Source organism: Phaethon aethereus, assembly GCF_964289735.1.
Source record: "Phaethon aethereus genome assembly, chromosome: Z".
NCBI classification, from domain to species: domain Eukaryota; kingdom Metazoa; phylum Chordata; class Aves; order Phaethontiformes; family Phaethontidae; genus Phaethon; species Phaethon aethereus.
This window is the reverse complement of record NC_138577.1, coordinates 3,273,564-3,285,799: the sequence shown is the minus strand read 5'-3', so window position 1 is coordinate 3,285,799 and position 12,236 is coordinate 3,273,564.

Below are 12,236 nucleotides of genomic sequence, written 5' to 3'. Positions count from 1 at the left end.
TTATAGCAACTTTAAAATTCCAACTGATTTGTGATGTTCTTTTTAGGGAACAATAGTTAACAGAAGACTTCTTTATTTTGTTGACTATCTTGTTATGATTTTTCCAGATTAAAACATAGAAGCTGCCAAAAAGTGAGGGATGAGACATACGATGTTGGCATTGATTAAAAATAGCGAGGAAAAGAAATGTGGCTTTTCCTTCACTAGTTTTTAAAAAAAGATATCTTAGATTTTTATTTATATAGACACGTGAGTTTTAAAACACTAAAGGAAATGGAGACTTTCAGTGCTGGCACTCAATTTAAATGTAACATGAAATACCCAGTCTGCAAAGTTGCCACTGAAATTGCATAATGAGTACCTAATGGCAGGAACATATTTTCATAACTACTACTGACTTCTATGATTTTACTCAAGCAAAACTTGGCAGGTATTTTAAAAAGTTGCATGACTCTTTTTACTTGCATATGCCATTAAATCATGTATAATATTACATCAATATTGAGGATCCAGTTTTTGTATCTGTTCACCATTTCCACTCAGGGCAAGATGGCAAACTTGTTTTTATACCTCTTGGTTATTTTAAGCCCTATGCCATCAATGACCGTATCAATTGGCAATGACTTTGTATAGAGAATTTATAGTAGAAAAAAATGCAAATGTATTGACTGTATGACAGATACAATATGTATGCTTTCTCTCTAGTTAATAGTATAAATAAAATTATCAAAACCCTGATTTTTATAAATTTAGTTTGCTTCTATTATGTAATTCTGCACCTTGAAACCATTGATCTTGAGTGATGGATTACTTTCCCTCGCAAGACCAGCAGCAGCAGCCAATAGTGGTAGGAATTTTTGTTGGTTTAAACTTGCCAAGAAGCAAGTCCAGTTTTTCTTTCTTTCAGGGCTTCTCAATAAAAGCATGTCCTGAGATTATCTCTCTTGGCTATTTGATGGGGTATGAAGAAGGGAGCAGGAATTCCTTATTTTTCAGCGTGTGTGTGGGGAGTTGGAGCTTAGTTAAACCGGCGTAGAAGTACGTAGGCTCCAACCAAAGTCCTTCAAGTGTTGCCAGTTCGATCTGTCTGCTGTGCTGAGCCGACCTGACAGCACAGCTGTAGTGGTTAACATAAGGAGAAGTCTTGGAGAGATTATTCAAGAAGCTTTTTGCCAAGTTTCTTTGCGTAGTTTCAGGAATATGTAGAGAGCTGCGACACACAGCGTTTAGGTATTGCTTCCCCGCGTACACTGAAATTCTTACGAAAGAGATCAACAGTCCCTGTTTCTGTCTTAGGCATGGAAGCACAGAACACAGATGACTTCAGAGTGATGGCCAGAAAGGGATGAGTTTTCTCTGTATTTTTATTGTCTTGCTTTCTTCAGATGAACTTCGAATGAGATCACTTTTTTTTTCCTCTTATGTGGCAACTTGATGTTTGGAAAGATAGTATTTGCTTTTCTCAAGGCCTTTAGTTTAAAACCTTTTTCCTTTTTCTCCTAATGATCTAGTTTGTCTGAAAAACAGCCTTCAGATTCTTGAGGAACACTTTCAGTAGAAGATTCTGACTGTATCCTCAGGGAAGCTTATTAACCAGCAGCTCGGTTACGCCTCATCCACAACAGAAAACGTGATTTGGGGGAAGGAATGAAAAGCCTGACTTAGACGTTCTTGCCAACCTCCTTCTTGAATTGTCTGCCGTGTTCTTACTGCTGGGCTGGAGGTGCCTTGGCTTTTGGGGAGTGTCCAGCCTTCTGACTGATGAATTGCTTCTAACAGACCGTCCATTTGGTTAGTCCGTGAGCTTACGCCTTATTTAACTTCACACCTTTGCAAGGCGTTTGTCTTGGTGGATGACTGATCTGTATATGGCTACTTCGCAGAAAGCCCTCTGTACCAGTTGCTTACGTTTCGATTGTGCCAAACTTTGATAAAATAGTGAAAGACTGCTTCTGCCTGTTGGTGTTCTCACCTGTATTATAGTCTGAAAGAATTCAGCTGTTAAGACTAGGGTTTTTTTGCCAATGTGTTGCAAGTCTCCTTAAGTTTCTACCTGCAGTGGATGATACCTACCAATGTCGTATTTAGATGGCCAAAAACGTTCAGAATAGAACAATAAAATAATGTCAGATGAGTTTATCAGAACCAAGAAATCATAGGCTCCACATCAGGAGAAATCTGAAAATTATGTGAGGCAGTGTCAGGCAAAAATACTGAAATGGCATTCCTCTTACCCACCAGGCAGTTACCGGTAAGATGCAATCGTAACTATTAAAGGGCAAAATGAGGCAATCTCATTCTTTGTTTTTAATATGCCTTTAACTTAATTTTTGTACTTTTGATTTCTTATGACGGGGCATAAAAGGCAATCCATAATGGATTGGCAACCGCTCAGCAGCAGCACATTGAACCTTTGACAGTCTTACATTTATGTCTTTTTCTGAGAATCAAAAAAGAGCTACAGCGACTTGACGGCTGCGACGATCCCCATATGCGCTGTAGGCAGGGTTGTCAGAATCGCGTCTCCTCTTCAGCTCTGAATGTCTCAAAATTGGTGAATTCAACAAGTATTTTTTCCGCTAGCAAGCTCTTGCTTGCGATCCTGTTCCCATGTCTGCTCTGCTTAGTTCTTTCGATGAAGTAATTACCCCTGTGTTTCTCACCCTCAATTACGCACTCCTCAAAAAAAGCATCGTGCTGGAGTACTCTGTATAATTTCACTTTGTGTACTGGAGAGCTGGGATTAGTACCGGAAGGTTTGGACGGCTTTAGCTGTGTTATTGTTAGTTTTGAAAGCGAGGGCATTTAAAGTTGACACGGAGGCGTCAGAGAGGAAACCTTTTCACTGGAATGGTTTAAAAATACTTAAAAACATTTCTAACAGGAATCCCTTGGAAGGAGCCATAACTGCTAAACGGCGCTGGTTAGAAACGGTTATTCCTTACATCACTTTTCTGGGCTTGATGAAAACGATGCGCTTAGGGACCTGGGCCCGCAGCTGCGATACCCGTCACTGCGCCAACAGTGTACTGAAGACCCAGGAAGTATTCTGGCTGCTTTATAGAGAGGGACCTGAAGTAGAAAGGAGACAGTGGGCTCCCCCAGTCACCAAACAGGTCTGTAGCAGTAGTAGTCGTTGAACCTGTGTCCAACTCCTGTGCCTTACCTTTGAGACCATCTTACTACTTGTGACACTTCTAAAGACGACAGCGTCCTCTCTGCCTAGCTCAGGAACGACTGCCTCAATTCTTTTACTAGGAACCATTAAATATTTCCCATGCCAGTGTATATAGGGGGGGCTTCTGCCCCTGAACCCTGCTAATGTTGTTTACGTCTTGATGGTGGTCTTTATTGAGACATCTTTAATCTCTTCTTTGGAGAGTAAGCGCTTTAGAAAGGACTGTCTCCTTGATCTGCATTTTTACTCTGCTACGCAGTGACTGGGATCGCTGGTCATTTTTTTAATGCAACCAGTTAAAGACAGCCAGATGGGTCTTCCTCTAAGTGGGATTCAGACTTCATTTAAGAAATCCTCTTCCCTGCCCCCTTCTCCTGTCAGGCCCCATGCTACTTAACATCTGCTCCATAAAGTTCTAAGATTCTTAGCTGTTAGGTATTGCTAAGGACACAATTTTTGAGAGGTTACTTCTTTTTTAAAGTAATACTTAAACATTAAAAGTGATGTTCTTGCCTGGTTCTGCTGACAACAGGAGTGTTTCCATGACTGGTAATGGGTTTTTGAGGACCATGGTGCTGTTCGTGGGACTGAGATCTGCAAGTTGCCTGGTGTAGGGCATTTGTGTTATTCATGAGCACTAAGCTGGTCGCTTCTACCCCTCATGCGGCTCGTTGGCACTTTGGTCCTGGAGAAGGAGACAAAACCAATGGAAAGCGCTTATCCAGCAGTCATGCAGGAGCTGGATGCCAAATGTAGCCTTTTGTTGTGCCATCCACCTCCAAAATGCTGTTCTCGATTGTGTGTTTCTGAAAATGATCTGGAGGTGCGACCGTGCTGAGGCAAAGCTGCTGCGCATGATGCCGCTGAGGTCCCCAAGAACTGACTTGACTCTTCAGCGCCGTGGAAGTTTCATTTGGTGGGACCTGGTGGAAAGCAGAACTACTGTTGACAAAATCTCCAGAGGTTTTGGTACTGCTGGCTGCTGTTGTGCCTTGTGAGTGATACATCGCTCCTAAATTTACAGGACTTGATTCTTTCAAGCTCACCAAAATCACCTAGTGCTTTCTTGCTCCAGTACCTTTTTCTGTGTCTTTTTGGTGAAGTTTGGTAGCACTACTAAGTCGTGATTCAGCTGGATTGAGAGCTGCGCAGCACCCATAACCCAAAACTCACCGTGAGAGGGTTTTTTGAGCATGAAAGCCTAGTTACATTTCTTCTTTTAGCCGTTGCCTTTTGATAAGCGGTCAACAGAATTCCCAGTAGTTCCTTTGTAGCTTACTGTATGTTTTTCATTAGACCTAGTTTGTGGATAATACACTGTAGTTAACTTTCCTGAAATTCTGTAACAGAGTATGTTTTTGATTAAAAAAGGTAAAGATTCAAATCTCTGGCTTCTTTATTTCATTCAGTGTAGAGCTTTTACCCTGTTTCTGGCCAGCTGTCAGGACTGTTTGCTGCAGTCTTGAACTGTGTCGTGGCGAGGAGAGCTCTCTGGGGCAGGACAGCGGTGGCCGAGGGTCCTGTTCTCCCAGTCTCCTGTGTGAGATACTTCGGTGCAGCCAACATTGAACCCAAACCCAAGTGCAGCGTCCGGCATGGTGGACTCTCTGTGCACCTGAAGGCACGTGGGTCCCAGTCCATCTTAAGCTGGTGTGGCACAGCACTTTTCTGGGTGCTCATATTAACGGGAATTATTTCTTTCAGGCCACCAGCCAAGCTGCGTGTGTGTTGTGGCCTCGGAGCAAGTACCAGATCTCTGCAGCCCGATGTGTTGGTGAGAGGTTGCCATCCTGTGTTAAAAGGTGCACAAGGCCTCTACTCCATCTGCTCCTGCAGCTGCTGGGCTGCAGAACTCCTCCCAGTAACTGAGTAATGTACCCGCTGCCACCACCAATCATGGGATCCAGGAATAAAGCGGGATATGGGTGATGCATTTCATAGAATCACAGAATCACAGGATCGTTTGGGTGGGAAGGGACCTTTCAAGGCCATCTAGTCCAACCCCCCTGCAGTGAGCAGGGACATCTGCAACCGGAGCAGGTTGCTCAGAGCCCCGTCCAGCCTGACCTGGGATGTTTCCAGGGATGGGGCATCCACTACCTCTCTGGGCAACCTGGGCCAGGGGTTCACCACCCTCACTGTGAAACATTTCTTCTTTACATCTAGTCTGAATCCTTGCATTTGCAATGCTCTGGGCCTCTGCTGATCTCAGTAAGCAACTGCATCCCGAGGTTAGAGAAAGGGAAAAAAGGCAAAACAACCCTCTGAACCCCAATGGTTTACGAGCATGAGGCAGGGAGAAAATTCCGTCTCAATCGTGGAGCCGGTGGCCTGTTTGAGCAGGAGCGGCTACATCAGAGCGGCTGCAGCGCGCTCTGTCCGCAGCTGATAGCTGTGGAGGGATGGAGGGGAGTCACCACGTGTCCTGAGGTGCCAGACTAATAACTGTAATGCAGATGGTGATACTTCCCCTGAAACATCTTCCTGGACGCACGGAAACACCAACTACTCGAGTTCTCCCCGCAGATGCAGTTCCTGTCGCCAAGACTCTCCTGTTCAGTTGCGTGGTTGGCTCCGCAATAGCCATGTAAACCAGTTTTCGCTCCTTGCCCCTCTGGAAAGCTTTCCTGGCACTGTGAGCCACCCTTTTGTAACTGCTGGCTGGTCGTGGCTCTCACACCGGTGTTACGCTCCAGAGGACCAAGCGACTACGTCCTGGCACAAGATGCTGAACATTTAACTCCCCTGGCGCGACCCCGCGGCTGCAGGCTCGGGCTAAACCAATGCCACGAAGCTAAAGTAGGACCAAAAAGTCTCAGCCTGCGCATCGGCCCCTCCTGACCCGCGGGTGAAGTGTGGGCTTCCCATTCTTGGCAAAAAGGTCACGAGTCTAGGTTGTGTTTTTAAATCTTTCCTTGGCTTGCACACACAAACGTTGTGGAAACGCAGATTTTTTCCCCGCTGCTGATGGCGTGCGTGCCGTCCAGCGTCGGGGAGATGCCGTCCAGCGTCGGGGAGATGCCATATGGTGTTGGGGGATGCAGCGCTGGGGATAAACTGCCTGGCTTTCCCAGCTGAGCCCTGGCCCCGTTGCCAGCTGCCGGTACAGTGTGTGCCCACGGCAAAAATCCCCCTTTCAGCCTCGGCCGTAGCCTTGCTGCTGACGCCCGGCCGGCCCCGCTCCCCAGCTGCAGCCCGCAGCCGCGCAAAGCCGGGGCGGTTGTGCTGTCAGATGCCACCAAGCGCTTGAACCGCGACCCTTCCTAATGGGGCTCGCACCCTCGCCATGCTGGCGCTCGGCGGCACGGGGAGCAGATGGCCGGGGTGGCCGCCAGGCCCCCGCGCCCTCCCGGGCTGTTGGGCAGCTCTGGAGCCGCAGCTTGGGCCCAGGAGCCGGAGGGGGAACCCCCAACCCGCCCCGGCTTTGGGCAGGACGGTGCCAGCCTGGCACGGCAAGCTGCGGCAATTGGAAAGCCGGCAAAACCCAAGGGATTCGGGGGTTGGTTTTGCTGCGGGTTTGGGGGTTCGGTTTTGTTTCCCCCTTGCAGGTGCTGCTCCGTAGCTGCTCCTGCGGAAGGGTGTGCGGAGCCGCTGTCCCACGCCGGTGCCCTCGGGAGCCTTTAGGGGACGTGGCGGGTCCCGCGGCTACCGGGGCTCCCCTGGCATGGAGGGGCTGGGGACGGGCGCCGCCGAAGCCATCCCGAGCCGGCAAGCACTGCAGCTCCGTGGGGATGTCCCGGTGGCCACGGGGATGTCCCGGTGGCCACGGCCCCGGCCCACCTCCCCTTTGTGCCTCACGTCTGGGTCAACAGGGCCTCTGCGCAGCCCGAGGGGCTGGGGACGTCCCCGTCCCCGTGCCAGGCCCCTGCCCAGGTGCGGGTGCCGTTCGCTTTTCCATGGCGTGGCCCGAGGGGCCCAAGGCCGCCATGCCGGGCGCCTGGCCAGGGCGCAGCTGCGGGGCCATGGCCGTGCCCCGCGGCGCTTCGGGGCGGCTGTGCGGTGCCGGACGCCTCGGGGCCTCCGGGGCGGGTGCCGCTAGATGTCCTTAGTGCTCCGTCTGCCGCCGCGGGAAACGTCTGCGGCCTGCGGGGAAGGGGCCCGAGCCCACCCGGGGCCACAGCAGCCCCTCGGGCCCGGCCAAGGCGGCTCGCGGTGGGGACGGTGTCGTGGGGACCCGGTAGCTTCGGGAGCGGGAGCATCCCGCAGCCGGTGAGGACCATGTCCCCTTTCGGTCACGTTCTCCACGGCCACAGGATGTTAGCAGTGGAGGGGGACACCCCAGGGCAGGGCCTGACAATGCGGGGTGGTTTTGTTCGGTTGAGGAGTCTGTGCCAATCTCTTTCTCGCAGTAAATGCAGCCAAAGTGGCGTTATGCAGCACGGCCACGCCCGGGCAGGGAGGCTGCACCTCAGGCCCGAGGGCGATGGATTTGGGTGCTGGGGCCGGCACCGCAGCGCTGGGGGTGAGGCTGCTCCCCCCGGGTGCAGGGGCGTGACCAAGGACACCGGGCATGGCGGTGGCAGAGATGGGAACAGCAGCTGTGGGTGGTGACCTGTGGGGGCACCCGGGCAGCTGGTGGCAGCGGCTGGTGGAGGGGACACACCATCAAAACACTGCGCTCAGGTTAGCATGGGTTGGTGGAGCAGTCGCCAAGAAGGCAGCGGGCATCAAGCATCCCAAGTAACACGCGCTGGGATGAGAGGAAATGGCCTCGAGTTGCGCCGGGGAGGTTTAAACTGGGTATTAGGAAAAATTTCTTCACCGAAAGGGTTGTCAAGCGTTGGAACGGGCTGCCCAGGGAGGTGGGGGAGTTGTCATCCCCAGAGGTATTTCAAAGACAGACGTGTAGACGTGGCGCTTAGGGACACGGTTCGGTGGTGGACTCGGCAGCACTGGGTTGATGGTTGGACTCGATGATCTTAAAGGTCTTTTCCAATCTCAGTGATTCTGTGATTCTGCGATCACCCCTGGGTGCTCCTGGATAGTTACCACAATCAACTTTATCTATATATATTACTTTTTTTCCTTGAATTATGGTCACAGAGTTGGTTGATGACCCAATTTGACTCTTCCACTGACTTCAGGCAGCCTGACCTGCCCGGCTGCGCTGAACCATGGCCTCAGCCTCCACTTGCACGTCGCTCCTCCTCCAAGCATTGCGTTCGGAGAGCAAAGCTTAGACTTTCCTTTTGCTTCTGCAGCTTTGCATTCCTCCTCCCTGCCTTCCCTAACAGTCCCGTGCTGTGCTCCATGCCATGGAGCAGGCACCTGCCGGCCGCAGCCTGTGGGTTTTCCCACAGCCCCTTGGCACAGCTCATTTGCCTAAAACCCATCTGTTTTCTTTGCAACAACCTGCACCCTCAGCTCCTTTTGCATTTATCTATTTTCAACTTTACCCAAGCAGCTCCTGGAAACGCACTGCAACCTTGGGAAAAAATTGGGCCAAGAATATTTTGGAAAAAAAGAACCCCAAACATAAACCCCCTCATTTTCTGTTTAGACCAGTTAGTTACACTTCTTTCAGAGGTGGAGCGCTGTGGCACTGGGGTGGGATCCCATCTCCCAATTCTCCATTTCAACCATTCCAACCCCAAAAGCCAGCTCGGCTCCTGAGTCTTGGTGCGTTAGCGGTCTCATCCCAAGGGCAGCATCGCCCTTCTACCTGTGCCAGAGCTACGCCCACGCAGCATCCTCGCTAGGCACGGGGAAGGGAGTTTTGGTTCCACGGAGGGAGAGGAGTTCCGAGCGCCGCTCCCTGCCCCGGTGCGCCAGCCCACCGAAATGAAAGAACACCACAAAGCACGAAAGGGATTTTTAAATTTTTTTTTTTTTTTACACTTACAGCATTTGGTTGCCAGTTCCTGCGCTGCACCTACTGTCCCCGGCACCAAGTTGGAACCCTGCGGACAACGGAGCAGGAACAGCCCAACGCTGGCTGATCGGCAGGACCCAACGGGAGATGCTGAGCACGGGGACGCGCCGTCGCGGGCACAGCCTGCACCGCTCCCCGCCGAGGTTCATCCGCCTGCCAGCAAGGAATGTCTGCAACACGAAGCAGAAAACAACCCTGAGTTCTTGCCTGGGCAGCTGGGAGAGGTTTCCCCATCCCTGTTTCCCTCTTGCCCCCAACAAGGAGCCAGAGGAGGTTTCCCGGGGCAGGGGCTGGGCTTTCGGACCAGCAAGATGCTGCTGCAGGAGGGCAGGGCTGGGAGTCCCCCCGCGAGATGGAGGTCCTGATGCCAAACCCGCCTCGCCAGAGCCCTCCCTGCCTGGGGAGAGCCTGGCAGGAGCTCCCGGGCCAGCGCCGAACCCAGCCAGGAAAGCAGCTTGGTGCTTCAGGGGCTGAAAGGAAAAATTCAAGCTTAATGCGTCCTTAAAACTTCACATTGCAATAAAATAAAATTAAATTTGTTTAGCTCTAACCAGCCCGGCTGGCAGTGGGGCAGACCGGCTCATGCCGATGCCTGGTGGCGAGTGCTTCCCTTTCCACGACCAAGAGTTAAAATTCCAGGCGGGTTACTCACCCATCACAAGTGCTCCTGAGCATGGAAAAATAAATTCACTACAGCAAATTGAGGAGAACTGGGGTTTTTGAAGCCCGTGCCTGTCTTATGCAACTCAGAAGTAACCACAGTGCTACTTTCTCTGGTAAGTAACACATGTTGGAGGAGTTGGGATTTAAGATGGTTGATGTACATCTGGAGGTAACGAGCTTACATGTCCCCGCTGCCTGAGGTTTTATGTCTGAGGCCTCTTGCTGCAGCACTAAAACTGTCCCAAGACCCAGGTGAAGTGAATTTAAGTACTCTCTGATGTCTTCCCAAGACTCACTATTAAAAAGGCAGTTAAAAAGAAATATCCTCCTCTCCGTCCTGCTGAAGAAGGTGAACAGAAAGCTTAGATTTGAGGACACGAGCTCCGGGGCGGTGGCTGTGAGGACCCCAGGCAGATGCGCAGGCTCCGCCACCTCCGTATACCGCAGGGATGTTTGAGCAGTTGATGAGGAAGGAGGGAGGAAACATCCCCCGCGCAAAGCGGTCCTTGGGCATCCAAAACCCTCAGCTAAGCAGGAGAAATTAAAGTCGGTGCATTTGTGTGTACTGCCAAGGAAGGAGCAGCTTGTTTTTTTTTTCCTCCAAAGAATAATCAGGAATAGGTTCTCAGCAAAAAACAACTTAGCAGCCACCAACCTCGCATCTGCCCCACCAGCCCCTTCCATAGCAGCAGGCTGCAGGAACCAGCCTCCGGCAGCGCTACGTGCGGTATTTATAAACATGCACCTTGGAAGCCAGATGGCCTTAAAATGCCTTTTCCTATTAACTGCTGTCACTCTCCTCCATCCCAGGGAAGCATCCACCCGCGGTCCCGGTGCTCCGCTTTGCTGCAACCCCCCTGCCCGGAGGGGAACTGCTCGCTCCGGCAGGTCCCCGGTGGCAAGGAATGGGGAAGGATGCTTCAGCAGGGAGCAAGATAAATAATAAATGGGTACGAATATCACTAAGTATCCAAATACACCACGCTGTCAGCAACACTAGCCTACGGAGACCGCAGCAGGGCTCCTCCTGGGGGCAAAACCAGTCGAATGAGGCAAGGTAAGAGAAGGCAGCTCATGGCAGAGGGGACATGGAGTCCTCTGTACCAAGCACAGGGTGCAAATCGCCATCAGACTGGGGGGAACACAACAGGAGAGCCGTGCAGTGCTGCGTCCAGAGGCCCTTCGGTGACACTCCATGGGAGCGGGGCCAGAGGAGGCCCCAGCAACGCTCCGAGGGCTGGAACCCCTCTGCTGGGAGAGCTGGGGGGCTCAGCCTGGAGCAGAGAAGGCTCCGGGGAGACCTTCCTGCAGCTGCCAGGGCTGAGAGGGGCTGAGGAGAAAGATGGGGACAGACTTTTTAGTAGGGCCTATAGCGACAGGACAAGGGGTAACGGCTTTAAACTAAAAGAGGGCAGATTCAGACTAGATCTAAGGAGGAAATGTTTCACAGTGAGGGTGATGAACCTCTGGCCCAGGTTGCCCTGAGAGGTGGTAGATGCCCCATCCCTGGAAACACCCCAGGTCAGGCTGGACGGGGCTCTGAGCACCCTGCTCTGGTTGCAGATGTCCCTGCTCACTGCAGGGGGTTGGACTGGATGGCCTTAAAAGGTCCCTTCCAACCCGAACCATTCTGTGATGCCTGCTGCTGGTTGATGCTCGCAGGTACGAGCACATGCAATTTATCTTGCGGCTGCACTGAAACGACTCTGAAACGTGAGGCCCCAAGCATTGTGGCAAGCTGTGGCTGTGCCCTCTGGAAGACCACGAGTTGCTTTTTTAAAAGGCAGGAACTAACAGAAAACAAGATTCTTCGCACGTGAAGTCACTCAGACGCACCCAAGTGCGGCCCGTGGTGTATTAAGCACTGGGGAAGGCCCTGGGTGGGAGATGTCAGCCAGCCCCAGCCTCCCCAGGCTGCTCCAAGGGACAACCATGAAGACAGCAAAACCTTGAAGTTAATGGAAACAAGTCTTTATTAAGTAACTTTTAATATCAGAAAAATAAAACTCTTATAATTCTCTTTACAGCAAATATATAATATCAGTGCTTTGGCCATCATAAGTTAAAGGCCCTTTATCATAAAATATATGGTTTTTAAACTTTACTCAAATTGAATTTATAATCCCTATGACCTCCCTACATATACATAACAAAAAGTGTAGTAAAATTAGCAAATACTAAACTATATTGATAGTTTATCATTCTTAGTTTGTGGTTTATAGAAATGGTACACGCACCTAATGTCTGTCGATTCCTTGGCTTATTAGTTGCCGTGTACGATGCAATAAAATACAAAATACATGCTCGGTGAACCTTTGTTCATATCTACAAGACTGCAGCTAGAGATTAGGTTTCAATACTGACATGTAACTATTCTACAAGCAATTATAGCATTAAAGTTATGCAGTACATAATATGCCATCAAGGCAACTTTTATACTGAAAATCATAAAATAAAAACCGTTATTTGTAAACTTTTATACGAAATGTAACTCTTCAAGTGGAAATAAAAAATAAAATTTTC